The 15,903-nt window shown below is 35.7% G+C and overlaps 1 protein-coding gene across 5 annotated transcripts in view; it reads left to right on the forward strand.

The window, feature by feature from the left end:
• Positions 1 to 302: 302 nt before the first annotated feature.
• The window catches only part of LOC136025230 (extracellular serine/threonine protein kinase four-jointed-like), a 91,027-nt gene continuing 75,426 nt past the window's right edge, over positions 303 to 15,903 (forward strand). For 2 of the 5 annotated variants that reach the window (XM_065701063.1, XM_065701064.1), the window contains exons 1-2: positions 303 to 624; positions 2,487 to 3,029. The gene's annotated coding sequence lies outside the window, so the exon portion shown is untranslated. The remainder of the gene's footprint in view (positions 625 to 2,486; positions 3,030 to 15,903) is intronic. The other 3 variants (XM_065701059.1, XM_065701060.1, XM_065701062.1) reach the window with 3 other exon arrangements.

The raw sequence follows: 15,903 nt of genomic DNA on the forward strand, positions 1-15,903 counted from the left end.
GTATTTTTATAGATATGCAAAGTAAAGCTTCTTCGATTCCCCTTTAAACTAACAACTACATTGTATTAAACAGGTGTGGAGTTACTAGCCCGGGATTTCGTCCAATCAATAATGAGACGTTGGTTACTTTTATTAAAGGGTTTATTTGTGCTTACTGTGTTTTCTTGAGTCTTCCACCTTATTCTTTCTCCTCTTCTCCCATTCCATCAGTTATCTGGTTTTGCGCACCATGATTGGTAATATAATCATTACACCCATTGATATATTGGCAGTGTCCAAATTCTTGTAGTTGCAATACCAGGAACTTAACGAATTACAGCTAAGCAAAAGCGTGCTCAGGCAATGTAGATCTTTTGAACTGTGCATAATAGCAAAACTATTTAGCTCACAATTATCTTATGGTGCTTACGGAGTATCTCTAAGGTGTTTTGAAGTTGACGCTTTAGAATATGGTATCTTGGCAAAACTAAAAATAACAAACACTACCCTGTTTTTATGATGACTATACAAAAAAATGTTTTAATGTGATTTTGAACTGCTTACTTTCTCAAGAAATAAACATTTTTCGCACCTACGAGATGTGCACGTGACGGAAAGGTTGTGAAAACACCGAAAATTTCAAAGGTAAGCGCCAAAGGTAAGCGCCAAAGGCACAAAACACATTCTATTATTATTTAACACTTTTTGTTGCTTTATCTGTTGATCTCTCTTAATATTATATAGATTTTGACCCATGTATATTATTGTCATGTTAAGCAGTCAGGTGGATCTAAAGGGGTTTATCCTCGTATGGAACTGTGAACGATAAATCGTGAGCTATTTAGCTCACAATTATCTAGTGGTGTTTACAGGGTATCTCTACGGCTCTCTGAAGCTAGGCCTACCATCAATAGCTACAAAAACTAACTGTTTAACGATATATACTTTCTAAACTCTCCCAGCGTAATGATTTCTGATGGTACAGATCAAGTAAAGAAGAAATAGCCGTAGAAGAAAGGGCCAGTCTTAAAGTGAATCAAATGCACCAAGCAACTATTAAAACATCTCCTTAGAATAAACAACATAAATTTCATGGAACTTCTATCTTCCGAATGAGTTGACTTCAAGATAGAATATTAGCTACTCTCATTAAAGTATTCGTTATGACACCACCCTAAATTCAGATGTAGACAACTGCTGCTGTCAGGTTGAAAAACGGTATTTGATTGCTTAGTATAGGAACATATTTCCGAATTGCGATTTCTTCCCAGTTTCAAAGAAACCATCAAACAGTCAGTTGTAATAAACTGTAAGTAAGGAGCGACTCCGACCAATAGCAACCAAAACTCTAAAATGGAATTTTGGTAACAACAGACACATAAAAACCGAGACATAAGAATAACGATGGATGTGAATTTACTTGTTTTTTTCTTCCCAAGGGTGATCGTATCAAACCAATGGTCCTGGAAGATAGTTAGAGAGCTTATTCGCACAAAATAAAACAGTTCTAGTGCCCTTTTTGAGTGACTAAAAAGATCAGAGGGCACCTACCCCCCTCCAACGCCCATTTTTCCCCAAGGATATCCAAATCAAAATTTCTGACTGCCATATAATTTGACATAGTTGACAGGTCCAATAACTATGCTGTTAGTGATAATACGATCATCCATACTCCCTGGGGAAAGAGCTGTAATTAACGCAATTTGCCCATATTTTTGGGCAATATTATGGGCAATTTTGCCCATATTTGATGTTTACATCAGTACTTGCTGTTCAGAAAAATAAGGACATTTTTGGGGGTAATTTTCTATGTGAAATAGGAGTGTTGGATGGAAAGGAAAGTTTCCGAGGGAATTTTCCACGAAAAAATATTACACAGAGGGGGAGGGGATTTTATGGCATGATTTGAAAACAGTCATAAATTAAATACAAAAAACTAGATTATTTAACTGAAAGTAAGAAGCAACATTAAAACTTATAACGAACAGAAATTGTTCTGTATATGAGGGCGGAGGGGGTACCCCTTACTCAACTCTCGTTCTTTACGCTAAATTTTTGGTTTTGTCCTGATTCTTTAGGGAAGACAACTCAAAAACAAGGCCCTTTGATTGTAAATGATCAGATTTTTTAAAGAGATTTAGTACTTTAAAGTAAAGAGTGAGGGTTAAGGAAGGAGCAGCCCCCTCATATACAGAATAATTTCTGTTTGTTTTAGGTTTTGACATTGGTCCTTACTTTCAGTTGAAAAAACTTTCTTTCTTAAAAATTGGATAACTGATAGAAAGCAATAGTTTTTTTAAAGTCCTTGCTGGTGTATGTAGGATCTCTTCTTTTTAACGGTTTTTCACATCATTCTTCCATAATGCAATAGCACATAATAAATCAAAAGTTATTGATTAAGACAATATAAATGTAGAAAAATGACAAAAAAGCAACGAATCTGCATCGTTTAGATTTAGCAGAATCAGACAACGGTATGCTCATCGATAACAATTTTCCAATTATAGGTTATGAATAATCAACATGAAATTGGAAGCATGTGAACTGAAAGAAAAGAGTTTACTGCAGCAAAAACTACCGGCCAGAGACAAAAACTTGACATTGTCTTGCACATAATTAAATGTACCAGCTGTGAATGGCTCCTCCTTAAAAATGGCAGCAAATTCCAAGAAGTTAGTGATTACTAACAAAAGGAAGAGGAAAAACGAAACTTTTCTTACTTTAAAATTGAAATTTGACGAAATATTATCTCACCAATTTGAGAACAGTTGGTTATAAGAATAGTTAAAGTGTATCTAAACCGCAGTCTTCTGTCATGCTGAGAGAAGCATTCAGAAGTGGCTAAGGAAACCGGTTTCAAAAACACTGAAAATTCTCTAGTCGAGTAGAGAACTACAGGGGGTAGTCGGATAGTTGTTCAACTGCAGCCCAAAGGTGTGTAGTAATATGTAGATACCAAGGATACTCTCTTGAAGTCACTTCCAGAAAATATTGTAGACTTTTTGTGTTTGGATTAATTTTAATAAAAATTAGCAGCCTGTCTTTTAAAGGTACGTTTTTTAGTCTGTATTATCATACACGGTATTTCATCGACGCCTTTTCGGTTTCGTCCAACGGCAAATGCAAGTTTCTATATTTTGTATAACGACCTGGCCATTCAGTGTAAACAACTGCTTTAAGCGTACAGAGTGAGGTGTTCACCTCCTTAGCACTGTGAATAAAAAATAGAGAATAGCGGACAAGCCTACCTAATAGGCCAGGGTTACTTGACTTCCTCCTCATTAAATTCTATCCTCTTGCCCCTCCTCCTTCTATAAACAATCGTAGGTCATTCTTGTATTCCTTTGTGTATTTAACCCATACAAAATACTTACAGAGCGCTGATTCCCCGACAGAACACTAACAAATAGGAGAAATATACATCAACATTTTGTTGAATTAGAACAAAGCTTTTTTGTTCTGGGATATTTAGAAATGGTAGGCTATTTATGATTATGGTTTATGTTTAGGATTGGAGCTGTCGAGAAGGAAACTTGTTAAAATTAGCCTATATGGCACTTGGCCGACGGGCAAGTGCCATAAAAACAATTCTTACTTCAGAATAATAGGTTGTTGACACATTTTGACTGCGGCTCCACTATACTTTACCCCCAACCGTCCCTACTGTGCAATTATGTGGCCCAAATTATATATTTCCCGTGCATTTTGCCATGTGCCATTCTTGTTTCAACCCATGTACCCGTACATCGAATGAACTGTGACGAAACCAAAAACTGGAAATCACCTGGGAAATAGGCCAACATAGTTTTGGCTATATATTTGCAAATTGGGAATTTGAGGGTAGGGGCGTAATTTCCTGTAGTGCAGGGAGGTTTAACTACCCCCAAACCCCAGTTTGCCCTCCCAGCTGAAATTTAGTGTCTCCGAAAATCTTATCAAAACTAAGATAGGTCTACTTAATTCAACTATTCACATAAAAAGATCAGTTTTCTATAGGTGATATACCTTTGCCTTTATGATACTATTTGGCTCATATTTTCATTTTTGACTTGGTCATTTTTACTCGACTTGGGAAAATCAGCTCCTGCTTTGCTCCCTCCCTCCACCCACCCATAATCTTTATGAAATTACGTACCTGATTGGGGGTCATGCATAATGGAAATTGTGGCCTGCAGTCAAAATGTCTGAATTAAAATAGAATTGTTTTCTTAATATCTTTCCTTCACAACAGTCCCAATTCCAGACTTATAGCATGATTATAATATAATGTCATATTATCATGATACTCATTGACATCGTGTGTAATTTGTCCTCCCTTTGCTATTAAAAAAGTTAACTCGTGTTCATCACTCTCAAACCTTGTGATTTCCTAATTACGGTGCTTAATTTTGGTTATTCTTAGTGTGTATCTACTATGTTTTTGCGTGATACTCACATCATATACAATTGGTGTGTAAAGATAGATAGATAGGGGTATTTTAAAGCCAAATATACAGCCATGAACACAGTACAAACAACATAAACGAAAGACACAAATAACATATTGCTTAATGCTTGAAAAAAGGTCATTGAAAAGAACATTTAACACTTGGAAAAACATATAAATAAAACATTACATTTAATTTATACTGAGATTTTTTATTTCATTGTTTAATGATTTTTTTCTTTCTCTAAATTTTTTTCTTTCTCTCAATTCTACTTTATAAAACAGTAAATAACTTTAGCATAAAGAGCGGGACGTTGAGGAAGGAACAGCCCCTTTCATACATGGAGTAATTTCTGTTCGTTTAAAGTTTTAATGTCGCTCCTTACTTTCAGTTAAAAAAACTTGTTTTTTTTATTTAATTTCTTAACGTTTTTGAATTAATGCATGTTTGATTTTGGCTCTCCGGAAATGAATAATTAAAAAAAAAGTTGCGTATTAATTACTTTTTTTGCTAAATCGCTTTCTCTTAGTTTTGATCAGACGGTTTTGAGAAAAAGGGTGGGAGAGGAGGCCTAGCTGCCCTCCAATTTTTCGGTTACTCAAAAAGGCAACTAGAATTTTTGTTTTTAACGAACGTTTTTATTAGTAAAAAATATGCGTAACTTACAAATTAACATACCTAACGAACTGCTATATTTGTATATTTTTACTATGTATATGAGGGGGTTCGCCCCCTCGTTAATACCTCGCTCTTTACACTAAAGCTTTAATTTTGTCCCAATGCTTTAAGATTGATCCCTGAATCACAAAGGCTGTAGAATAAATAGTTGAAATTAATAAAAATACTTCAGCGTAAAGAGCGAGGTATTTAGGAAGAGATGAACCCCTCATATGCGTAATAATCTCTGTTCGTTTTAAGTTTTAATGCTGGTCCTTACTTTCCATGGAAAAAACTTTTTCATATTTATTTTTTCATTGTTTTTTTTTTTAAATAATGCTAGAAATTCATACGCCCCCTTCATGGAATTTCTCTTCTCCCATGACAAATTCCTGTAAGGGAAGATCTCCCACGTAGCCCCCTCCCCTCAACCCGCCCCCCCCCAACCAAAAATTCCCCCTGAAAAGGTCTGCACACTTCCAAATAACCATTACTGTGTGTAAACGCTGGCCATAGTTTTTAACTTGCAGGCCCTCCCCCGGGGACTGTGGGGGAGTAAGTCTGCCCCAAAGACATAGTCATTATGTTTTTCGACTATCCTGAACAAAATGGCGATCTCAAAATTTTGATCCGTTGACTTTGGGAAATAATGAGCGTGGGAGGGGGCCTAGGTGCCCTCCAATTTTTTCGGTCGCTTAAAAAGGGCACTAGAAATTTTAATTTCCGTTAGAATGAGCCCTCTAGCGAAATTCTAGGACCACTTGGTCGATACGATCACTCTTGGAAAAAAAAACAAAAAACAAACAAATAAACAAGCACCCGTGATCGATCTTCTGGCAAAAAATACTAAGTTCCACATTTTTGTAGATAAGAGCTTCTACAGCAGGGCTCTCTGATACGCTGAATGCAATGGTGTGATTTCGTTAGGATCGTATGACTTTTAGGGGGTGTTTCCCCCTATTTTCCAAAACAAGGCAAATTTTCTCAGGCTCGTAACTTTTCGTGAGTAAGACCAAATTTGATGAAACTTATATCTTTAAAATCAGCATAAAAATCCAATTCTTTTGATGTATCTATTAGTATCAAAATTCTTTTTTTTTAGAGTTTCGTTTACTATTGAGCCGGGTCGCTCCTTACTACAGTTCGCTACCATGAACTGTTTGATAGGTAAAAATAAAATTACCGGCCGTAAAAGTATGGCATCAAGATTCAGCCTGCTGAAGATAAATCCTGGATGCTGAGAGCCAATAACTATAAAGCACATTTCTGGTATAAACTAGAATGAATATCAATAAGACATTGTATATTTGTAGTAAAATTACTGTTCAGCTGCTTTTGGCTAACTCAGAAAACTATTGAGCAAAGTCAATCTAAATTTAGGGCTGGATCTACAAACCCACAACTCTACTCCTGTCTACTTGTAGCCCATAGTTATAAAATATTTAGATTATTCACTCGTAGCTTCAAACAAAATTCAAAGTTGATTTAGAACCAGAACGTATCAAGGATTTTGGTTTGGGCGGGGAAGGGTTTTTTCGCGGGGGGAGGGAGGGTTACAAAAACATTAAAACGCATAAAAAATTTGTTTAAGCTATATGCATTTTTGGTACGGTTTTATCAATCAAAACGGGGGGGGGGGTCAGAAGGGGGGGATAAGGTCTTGATTTGAAAAAAGCTTAAATCTTGGCGATCACTCTCCCAAAGACTACAAGCCAAGACAAGTAGACTCTTAAGCCATGCCCGATTTTTTTTTCAAATTTAAGATAAATCTTCCTAGAATCTTTAGTCTCTTGAGCAAGGGTCAGGTGAAAGTAGGAAACTTGAAACAACTTCCTGGGACCTAATTTTGGCTTTGATACATTTGTTCTTATTTAATTTACCTAGTTTGAAGACATCCAGTGGCGCCAATAGAGGGGGTAAACTTGTCTGTTAGATTTTCAAAATACTTTTTTTTTGTACTTTCATTGAAATTTATAAAAAAGTAACATAGATTCCGGAAATACATTTACCCCCCCCCCCCCAACATTTTTGCGAATTGACGCCACCGATAACATTTCGAGCTAGTCAAGGCCACTAATGTGAAGTTTTTAACTGCAATAAACCTATAATTAAACTGATGTTTTGGCTTTAAATGTTTATTACAGTATAAAAGCGTTTGATAATATTTATTAATTTTTTGGGATAATTATTACAGCGGTTGCCACGGTTGTAATTATTTTATATGGTTATTTTAATGATGCAAGCAATAAGTAATTAATTTGAATAATTCTAATATAATTTTCTCTAGATTTCATTCAAGGATGATCCGTAATTATGAGCAGATGACCACTTAAAACGTGCTTTTTTGCACTTTTTCAGCAGATAAAAATTATCACACATTAACTGGAATTAATAATAGACGTATAACCTAGCCATAGCTATAGATTAGATCATTATATTTAGTCCTACTTGCAATGATATTATTTCACAGAGAAACCTGAAAATCACTAATCTTTTTTGTACCCCCCCCCCCTGAAAAAAATCCCGCATGTAGCCCTTTTCAACAAAATTTATTATTAGCTAGGCGCAGCTTAGATACCATCATTATGTTAAAGTATCAGGCCGATCTGCAAAAATATATAATTAACTTGATTTAAAATATTTTGTTATCTGTTTTGACTATAAAATGAACAAAAACAAAATAAAAAGACCTGTTTGATACTGTAGTCGTAAGAAAGGTATTATACGCAAGCGTAGACCTATGAACCATTAAGCTGAAGATTTACAATAGACCCTCTGCACTCATAGTAGCTCATAAAATTTTATGGACATAGGCAATAGCTCCACACTTGGATGTCGTTGTAGTTATTCTGTCTACCTGTAAGTGGGTATGACGATGTGTTTACTACGGCTTGAAACACAGAATTATCAAGGAGTTCATCTACCAATTTCGTCTTCTCTGATGCCTGAAAGATAAGCTTGTCACGTATGATAAATTAATTTATTCTCCTTTTATTTGGCTCCCATCTTTGGTGTATCTTTTATTTTGTTCATTAAAAAAACGGAAAAAAGAAAATATCACAAGGAGGGGCATAATTTGCTTTGGGGCAGAGGGACAGCTGCCCCTCCCAGAACTCGGTTCCCCCCTCCCCCCTCCCCGATGAAATTTAGTTTCTTCAAAAATTTTGTCAAAACTAAGAAAACCTGCATAATTCAAGCATCAATAGAAACAGATTAGTATTTTTAATGCACATTCACATTTATAGTATTTTGAGAATGAGAATCTCTGGGAAAGAGAACCTTAAAGCCTTAACCTAGGCCAAAATGTTAAGATCTTACAGTTGTTTCTTCATTGACTTGAATTTTGTTTTTCAAAATTTCAAATCACCCCCTCCCAAATTTACGTCATATAACTTACTGCTTTTGTCACTCATTTAAAAGTACCGTTATAGTGCTTAATAGTACCTTTATGGTACCAAATGGCTTATTTTCTAGTTTTTACTGTCATTTTCACTTGATTTTTGAAAATTGGCTACAACTCTGCCAACCCCCTTCCCCAGGATTTTGAAGAGATTACGCCACTGATGATAAGCCGTATTTCACATAGTCATTATAATGGCTTCGAATGTCGCCTTTAGGTGATAAAAATAGTATTCTAAGTTTTCAATGTGCTATTAATCCCCATTAATTCACTCAAATAAATCCAGTGGACGTAATTGTGCACACTTGCACATTAAATATGCACTAAAAACTAGATTAATAAGCTTTTCTGTCTTCTAAATGAGAGCAAATGGAAAAAGCAACACTTAGCAATTGCTCAGACTTCATTAGTCGATGCACCATAGTGTATTACATGCATTTCTTATCTTTATAGTTGGCTGGTTTATCTAATGGTGCTTACAAACTAATCACCATTTCACAGGCTAAGATAGTCAAGTCCGTAAATGTACATATAAAAGGCCTCTATTCATACAAAGCCATAACCAGAATGCTAGTCAACGTGAAGTCATACGTGAAAACTGACAAAAAGGTACACAGGTATGACATGATTTTAGAAAGCTGAAACGTTAAGGGGAACAAGAAGTTGAAAGCTATTATTTGGTTGAGGCCTTCTTATGGATATTTTGCAACCATGGCTGCTCAAAGAACGTAGGAACCCTCCCCGCGAGGTTGGTTTAAATGAGTCTCCGGGAAAATCTTTGAACTTGGGCCTCAAAATATTAATTATAATTTATCCGCTATGTCTTACCTTCCCAAGGTTTACGCAATCAATTTTATGAAAGGATCGTCATATCTTGCCAGGGGGCGGAAAAGTGTATTATTAACAGGGCTATGGATCCGGTTATAAGTTATAACCGACTCCAAACATTTTTAATGTACTGACACCACAGTCCTGATTTTTAAGTGAACAAATTTTGATTTTTTGAACATTTTAACGGTTTTTATCAAAGTTAATATAGCGAAAGACTTTGCCCCCGTAATTCAAAAGAAACCAGTGACGCTATTTTTCAAACTCAAATTTATATTTTACCCTTTTATACTGGGAATGTTGGATCGGTCTGGATTTTATTCTGCAGCTTCTCTTTTTTTATATATATGCTTTGGAAATTAAGGATCGAGGCTAAAACACTGACCGGTAGGGAACTTGATGTAGTGCTTGCAGAAATAGGTACCCTTGAATTGATTGGGCTTGAGGAGAAGCGTACGTGGCTGTACTGGCCTCAAGTGGCTTGGTGCTGCGGTGATTTGTTGGTACTAGCATTAGTTGCAGAAACACCTGGAAAGTCATTTTTATCAGATTTTTTTTTCCTTGTCTTATTGGTTTGTGTTGAATCTCGCCCAGAAAATTGGTTGTTATGGTACTAGAAAATGTGAAAAGACTAAAGGCATGTTTTTTGGACTTGTGTTGACATTTTTTTTTTATCTAAATGGACCTAACTTTGAAATATTTTTGTCGTTCTATTACATGTGCTAAGTTGTTTATTTGGCTGTTTGTAAATTCGATTTTAAATCATCTATTAACGGAATATTTGCACAGAACGTCTGCGAGTAGCGAACGTTGAGTTTTAAAACCTGAATATCGTGATAAATGTCACATTTTCAAGCTAATAAAAGCCATATTTCTTCCACAATGTTGTTTGGGATAGGTCTACTACAGTTTTTGGTATTAGGTCATTTTTAGCCTAATATCTATGATCAGTATTTCTTAAGGGCTTGGCCTATGCGACATTTTTAAGCTAAGAGCGAATGTCTTTGGCCCATACATTCCACGTGTGGACGGCATAGGCATTCTCGAAGAAATTCCTATACATTTTTGTAAATTATAAAATCGTTTCGAGTGTTTCTTATCCTCTGCGACGCACACCAGGGGATTAGGTTCTTAGGGATCCTGTGCTCTTCAAAATCTCATGCATTTTAGGGTTTTACCCAAGATACTCGGCATGCATCGCACAATTTGACCTTTTTTTAATAATTAAGACTCCCCCAAAATGTCGGCCCTCCGAAATATACCTTGCATAATAACCAGAAAAGGCTTTACGGGGTGAACAGAGTATTAGCCCAAGGTGCAGAAATTTTAGGGACGCAAAATTTCAAATAAATTGAACATTCATAATCGTTTGGTAATTTTGAAATTTTATTCTTATTAAAATAAAATAGAGGGCGCATTTGGCAATAAGTATAAGCAAGTTGAATTCGAAGTTTTTAGTTTTCCTATTTCTTTTCCCATATAAACTAGGAAAAGTCAGTTTTGTATAAATGACGAATTTTATTAACAAGTTAAAATTTTGTTAAGCTTTTGCCTGAAAATCTTTCAGATACAGGGGAGGGGGTGCTAACCGTGATTTCGCCCTGGGCACAAGGGAGGTCAGAACCGTTACTGATGCTAGCCTGTCTATCGAATCCTTTATTGTAGTGTTTGAAATTGTATGAGGTTTATAGAGTAAACATGAGCGAGTTTACAGTAGTTCTGTGGAAATTTCCCGTGAATATTCCTCTCAACCGCAATTGTTATGTCAATACCCCCGCTTCAAAGTACACAGGTTTCCTTTGATAAAAGTCATTAAATAGCTGCTCAAATGTCGAAGAAAAGCCTGTGTCTGTCTTACCTTTTTTTCTTCCGGCTGTCGACTATTTCCTCTGTTCTTCCAAGTAGAATGAAAAGTTAACATTTTTCAAAATTTGCTCGTAAATGTTGCGGGTCACTCGCTGTCATGATGTACCTAAAGCTTAGTGATTCAACCGCGGCTAAATACTGAAAGCCAAATACGACTAAATAGCCACAGGTAAATTTCAAGAATAGCTAACAATCAAAGGATTTTTTCCGCAGTGTAAGAGTCACAGATAGAAGATACCAAAAATGTAGTTACCAACAACTTACAGGAAGTAGGCTACTAAAGTTAGGTCCTCGGCAGTAATGCGCAATATTTGCTTGGTATTTTTCAAGGTTTGGAGTAACCTGGAAAATGTAAGGAAATACCTTTTTTCGGCGATTGTTGACGTCTGAGAAACTGTTAGATGTTTCTATCTTGGTCTGGTCTAATTGATAACGTAGAACATATCTTCACTGATGCACACCAGTGGAGGATTTCCCCTTCTCCCAGATTGAGCAGAAGCCCCTCTAGCCAAATCTGAAAAATTTTGGCCAGTAGACACACTTTTTAAAGCATCAGACCTCTCCTCAGAAAAAAATTCTATTAATGCTGCCACTATTACTAGGTTAGGAAAATGAAATTTTCAGGAATGGGTCTAAAGGCTAAAGTATGTACCCAGAAGATATTTTGAAGTACCTACCTCCACCCCCTCTCCCTCTAGAGGGTCCTGACCTTTGATGACCTTTAAAAATATGTGTGTTATAAAAGTGAAACCTTGCAAAATAAATATTCTGCTTGAATGAAGTACAACAAAATTGTTTTCAGCTTCACAACACTTTTGCTGCAAATGAAGTTTACTTGAACACATATAAATATACTAATTTAGGATAGCCTATATATTTGTAAAGTAGGGGGAGGGGTAAAGTATAAACTTACCTCTCAATTTGCATCAGAAATAAACTTTATCCCCACTCCCTCAAATTTGCAAATATATATCCTGTATTGGTATTTATAGGGGTTGGAGTTCACTGCAACACCAAGCTGCCTGAACCCATTACAGCTACGCATGCTCCTCCTCTATCACAATATTCAAAGCCTCCCTCTTTATATCCTCCCAAGAAGTATTCATTACCCTTACAGTTAATCTCCTTTACGACATCCTTCCATCACGCTAAGGATGACCTGCTTTTCGTTGGGCCCTAGATAGTTGCCCAACAAGGGCGATCCTAGGCAATCTGTCATCATTCATTTGCAGAAAATATCCTAGCTATCTTAATCAATCTCTCGTTATAGCCCTAGAAAGCGGGATCGATCCAAATTTTTCGTACAGTTTACTGTTTGAGATACTCTAAGTCAGCTGGTTACCCAGAACAATCCGTTAGCAATTTTCGTGTAAAATCTCTAGCAAATTCTCCTCCCCCAGAATTCGCAAAACCTTCAAAAATTCATTCATTTTGCTAACGTTTTCATCTAGGATACTTAAATCACCAGGATTATCAAAGTCAAGGAGAGGTTTATTTCCCCATTTGATTCCGTGTTCTCTAATTGCCTTTGTTGTGCTCCTTATGACAGAGTCCATCAAAATGATTCATGTAAATGGGGATATAACGCAACCTAGCTTAATTCCTGATTTGATGCGAAACCAGTCACTAACCTCTCTCCCTACCTTAACCGGAACAAAGCTATCCTCCTATATAGCACTAATCACTTTAATGTATTTATCTGGTATACCATACAAGGATTGAACCTTGACTAAAGCTCTTCTATCAGCTGAATGAAACGTTTGTTCATAATCTATAAAAGTGAGAACTATAAGGGTTTGATAACTCATAAATCATATCAGGGTAAAATTCTAATTTCCTTAAATTTGGTCTTTCAGGCACCTATATGCACCATCATTCTCCAAGCTTCCTAGTTGTATCGAACTACGTTAAGATTGCTTAAAGTTTGTTTTCGCGATTATTCTGTTTTCATTTTGGAATGTGAAATGACGTGTTGCTTTGTAGTTTTGTTTAGGATTGCGCGTACATCTTCGTACTTCAAAAATTTGCTTTAACAATTCTTATCACAACTTTTGAAGTTTTAAAAATGCACATAGGTGAAACGAAAGCTTGCTAAAAAAAAGTTTTAGAACATAATTTTCAATTCGACCAGTCTCGGGAGGGGGATTCTGATTTTCTTTCAAGCTTACATACATGATTGATGAGATTCCAAGTTCTTCTGTTCTGTCATGTGATTCTAGTTGCTTAATTTACCTACCCAATATTCAAGAGGTCATAAGTTCCAATATCTATGAAGGCGGGGTTGTCGAAACGAATTCTCTTATCATAAAATATTTTTTTTCTTATGAGGAGATACCCTCTTCCCCAAATGACTTATCCAGGGGCCCCTCGTCGTGAATATTTAAAATTGTGTCTAAGTCTGATATGACGAGACCCAAGGCTAAGAGGCAGGACCGTCACACACAGTTGTTTCAAAGCGTTAAAAAAATATCGATAAAATATACTTTTTAGTTTTTCATGTATAAAAACAATATATTAATACCCTTTACATTGGAGTGGGCTCATAAGATCGAAAAAAACATAAAAATAAGGGAGTTCCAGTGACAATACAAGAATTTATCTAAATTTTTTCATAAAAACTCGGGAATTGGGGAGGGTGTTTACGTTCATAGAGGCCTCCATTGCATATATACCTGCATTGTCTTCACCAGCTGGGCTTCAGTTGAAACTAATTTTTAATTGGGGCGATACTTGAAGAAACTGAGTTAGACCCTTATTTATCACTTGCTTTCAGGGCTAAAAAAGTCTTAGAAAGAGTTTCATAAATCTCAGGGGTATGATCAAGTTCAACAATTGCTTTTTTAACAGCAGGCTTGGATGAATCTATCGTTTTGGGGTTGTATTCTTGAAGATCCGCATCCATTAACCTAAATTCATCGTGACTACCGTAACAAAAGACCAGATAAGTGGGCTTTCCGTGCGAATCCTTTCCTATTTGCATAATTCTCACAGGCCATAGGGGGGTAGTTCTTGAATTTAGCTAGCGCAACATCAAACTGCTTGAAACGCTGCATCAATAATAGTATCTTATTTTTAGAAGTCAATAAACAGAGCAAAAAGACTTATCTTTAAGTGAGGGCCGAGCCTTCCTATTGCATCCAAGTGGATTCCAATCCCACCTGTGTAAAGTCGACCTAAAAGACTTTCCTTCGTATCACTGAGTAGTGCACTTTCCCAAAGAGGGTCTACAATTTGTCAATTCCACAAATAAAAAATCCTCCAAAAAATATCAATTCCAATTTGTAAAACTTATTTCAGTAATTGCAAGTTACTTCGTAACAGTACATTTCATCCAAGGCAGTAGCTAGCTCAGATAATGAACAATGTAAAAAGATAATCCGATTAGTTTATATGTTGTAACCTTGAAAACTAGTTCAGTACTGAAAAGTTACTAACGAGTGTTGGCACAACTCGCTAACGGAATTTACAAAGTAAATTTAAAATAGCACTTTCTTCTTTTTAGGTTCAAATTTAGTTATATTAATTCTAATGTATATTAAATTGTAATGGTACGTTAACATTGGGCCCAAGAAATCAGGGTTGTCTGGGGACAAACAAAAATATACACGACTAGACTGGACAGCAATTGCAAAATTTTAGATGAACGCAAGCTAAAACGTTAAGAAAAAAGGAAAAGGTTTTAGAGTATCTAAAATTTTTATCGAGATTGAGAACTGCAGGATTCGAAAGAATCTTGTAGTACAAAAGGAATCCTCAGAACACGATATCTATTGCTTTCTATTCTTTCCACGCTTTTTAATAGAGATACAGTTTTTAGGAAATCCCATTTCTCCATAGCGTCGTCCATATTTACTATGGTTACAAAATGTTAGTGCTTTTTTGACATTTTTTTTTTAACTTCAGCTGTAACACTTTATGATTTGAAAAGGTCAGTTTTTGAAAAAAGGGACCTTTTTCCTTTTTCGGATAAAACTCGTTAATTTTGATTTTTGACTTTTCATTTCCAAACTTGTGCCTTTCAAACTTTTATTTGATATCAAACCTAAAAAATGACAATTCTAGCTTGATTAGAATTCAACAGTTATTGGTCCCTTCACGATGAGACCTTACCAACACAAAGATTTAGCTAGGGCTATTTTGAGACAATCAAAGTTTTTCATAGAATTTTTTACCCAACCAGAAAATTCTATGAAAATCTGTTTGGCTCAAATCAGCTAGCTAAATTTTGGTATTAGTAAAATCTCACTACACCGCTTTGTATTGGTGTAAGTCTATTATCTCAATTTGATAGCAGGCTCATTGTCTTTGCTTTATGTAAAATGGCAACTTTATAAAAAAAAATCGACTTGAAGAATCATGTGACAATTCCGCTAAAAAAAAAAAATGCAAGAAATCAGCTAGAACTAGAGCCACGCCACCAGTTTTCGGGATAACGCAATAGTTATTCTTTTTTTCTCATTTTATTAATTTGGCCTAAAAAGTTTTGGCAGCCCAGTTTTTATCCGCTGTCTCGCTTGGCGCATGATTTGCCTATTCAGACTGGCTAACACAATATTGAAAGTTTGCAAAACAATAATTATACAGCAGTAACTAAGTGGATTGACAATATACAACCTATTAACTTTTTCTCACTTTTAAATTGAGCATCAAAATACACTTTATGACCTTAACTACCTTAAATACTGTTATTATATAGGAAAAACCAACACATCCCATTTAGTAGTTGTAATACATTGAGATAATAAT

The sequence above is a fragment of the Artemia franciscana genome, chromosome 3 (genome assembly GCF_032884065.1).
Source record: "Artemia franciscana chromosome 3, ASM3288406v1, whole genome shotgun sequence".
In the NCBI taxonomy this organism is placed as follows: Eukaryota; Metazoa; Arthropoda; class Branchiopoda; order Anostraca; family Artemiidae; genus Artemia; species Artemia franciscana.